The sequence below is a fragment of the Pollicipes pollicipes genome, unplaced genomic scaffold, assembly GCF_011947565.3.
Source record: "Pollicipes pollicipes isolate AB1234 unplaced genomic scaffold, Ppol_2.1 Scaffold_6052;HRSCAF=7182_pilon_pilon_pilon, whole genome shotgun sequence".
Taxonomy (NCBI): domain Eukaryota; kingdom Metazoa; phylum Arthropoda; class Thecostraca; order Pollicipedomorpha; family Pollicipedidae; genus Pollicipes; species Pollicipes pollicipes.
In genome coordinates this window covers 22699207-22701336 of record NW_023596805.1, presented here as the reverse complement: position 1 = coordinate 22701336, position 2130 = coordinate 22699207, and the positions used below count along the sequence as shown (strand labels likewise).

The 2130-nt window shown below is 46.9% G+C and overlaps 1 non-coding gene across 1 annotated transcript; it reads left to right on the top strand.

Annotated features, from left to right (window-relative positions):
- The first annotated feature begins 350 nt into the window (after nucleotides 1-350).
- TRNAG-GCC (transfer RNA glycine (anticodon GCC)) lies at nucleotides 351-421 on the top strand. The gene has a single exon. It is a non-coding gene; the product is annotated as a tRNA-Gly (tRNA).
- Nucleotides 422-2130: the final 1709 nt, after the last annotated feature.

Sequence of the window (2130 nt, the reverse complement as noted above, 5' to 3'; positions counted from 1 at the left end):
CTCATTCCACCCAAATGGTAAATAAAACTTGCGGCCACTGCCACTGTGAAGATACCAACAACCGAACACAACTGGCAGCATGCAGGTGTTTTCTTGACGCCGGGGGGGGGGGGGACGAATCCCACGATGGCCAAACTGGTGCTCGAGAATGGAGAGGGGCGGGCAAAATCGCCGATTTGGGAAGTCGAGAGAATGAAACAACAGCACCATAGCTTACGCCATTCGCAATAGCATCGCAATAGCATCGCAATAATTCCGGGGAGAGAAATTGACCCCCAACTGCCGCCCCCTTCAATACCCCCCCCCCCCCCGCCCCCACACGTTCCGTGATCCAATCCCACTTACACCAGGCATCGGTGGTTCAGTGGTAGAATGCTCGCCTGCCACGCGGGCGGCCCGGGTTCGATTCCCGGCCGATGCATGTTTGGCCGAGTTTGGCTCTGTTGTTAATCCCACCACAAAACGTATGCGTTCCGCCCAACAACGCCACCCGTGTTACATGCTTATGTTTCGCGTTAAAGCCCCAGCTGCTACTGCACAAACCCACAACACTGTCGACGCTGCGGTGAAAGCTGATGCTTCCATCACCTGTCTGCGAAGGACAGTGATAGGTTAGATAGAAAGAAGCTATGGAGGGAATTTTTTCATATTTTAGGATACTGTAGCAAGCATCAGATACAATGAAACGAGCTCACTTATGACTATTTGTATGCTTGTTAAAGGGGATGTTTCATATTGAAAAATCTTTGGGCAAGATGTGATGAAACAAGCTTATTTATAATTTTTGGTATACTTCTTAGCGGAAAGGACTTCTCCAGACAGCACAATTTTCCGTTTAGTAGATGAAGTCTTTTATGTGTCACGGCTTAATTAGTTCATCGTAACTTAAACATTTATTTAGGGCAAGTTGACAGCCATTCTGGCTGGAAATCGTGCTAACGAATGTCGTAAAATGTAAATAATGCGAAACATAAGCATATAACACGGGTGGCGTTGTTGGGCAGGACACACACGTTTTGCGACAGGATTAATAACAAAGTCAAACTCGGCCAAACATGCATCGGCCGGGAATCGAACCCGGGCCGCCCGCGTGGCAGGCGAGCATTCTACCACTGAACCACCGATGCTTGATGTGCGTGGGATTGGATCACGGAACATGGGGGGGGGGGGGGGGGGGGGGGGCGGGGGTATTGAAGGGGGCGGCAGATGGGGGTCAATTTCTCTCCCCGGAATTCTTGCGATGCCCGAATGGCGTAAGCTATGGTGCGGTATGTCGCATGATGTACATGATAATGTAAATGAAAAAAATATGAGCGGCTCGACATTTTTTCTGCCTTTGTCGCTGCCTGGCTTACGGAATGACAAGATTTGAATGGCATTCTTATGACGTTACAAATGCTAAGGTGACTTTGAAATAATTCCCTATTTTTGCGGGCGCTTGGCTCAGGAACTAGAGTTGCTGGGGTCTTAAAAAGGGTAAAGATATACCACCACCTGTCTCAGCAGCGCAATGATAGGTCATAATATGAATAGGCCTTTAGGGGTATGTTTACAGTGGAACAAGCAGCAGATATATGGAAGAAGCTAATCTTTAACTATTGGTATACACTTTGAAGGGAATGATTCACATTTGAAAATGGTGAAACAAGCCGAAGATTTGGTGAAAGAAGTTGAAACAAAGTGAAACAAGATGTGATGGAACAAGCTCGCTTGTGACTATTGGTATACTTTTTAAGCGGAAAGGACTGCTCCAGATAGCACCATTCTCCGTTTAGTAGACATGCTACGCAATGCGTCATGGTTTTATTGTGTCATCGTACATTGCACTACATTGATTGAAAGCCAATTGACGGCCGTTATGACTTAAAATCGCGCTAACGAACGCAAGATATGAACGGCTAGACTCTTTTGTCTTAATTGCTGAATGGCTTATGACATGGCAGGATTTGAATGACGTTATTATAACGTCACAAAATCCAAGGTGACGTTGAAATACTTTCCCCAGTTTCGCGGGCGTTTAGCTCAGGGGCATAAGAGGCTTGGGCCTTAAGAAGGGCAGGATTGTTAACAGCACCTTAAGGTCTTCAGTTGGCTGTTTAACTCCAAAACCCCACATAAATGTGGAGCACT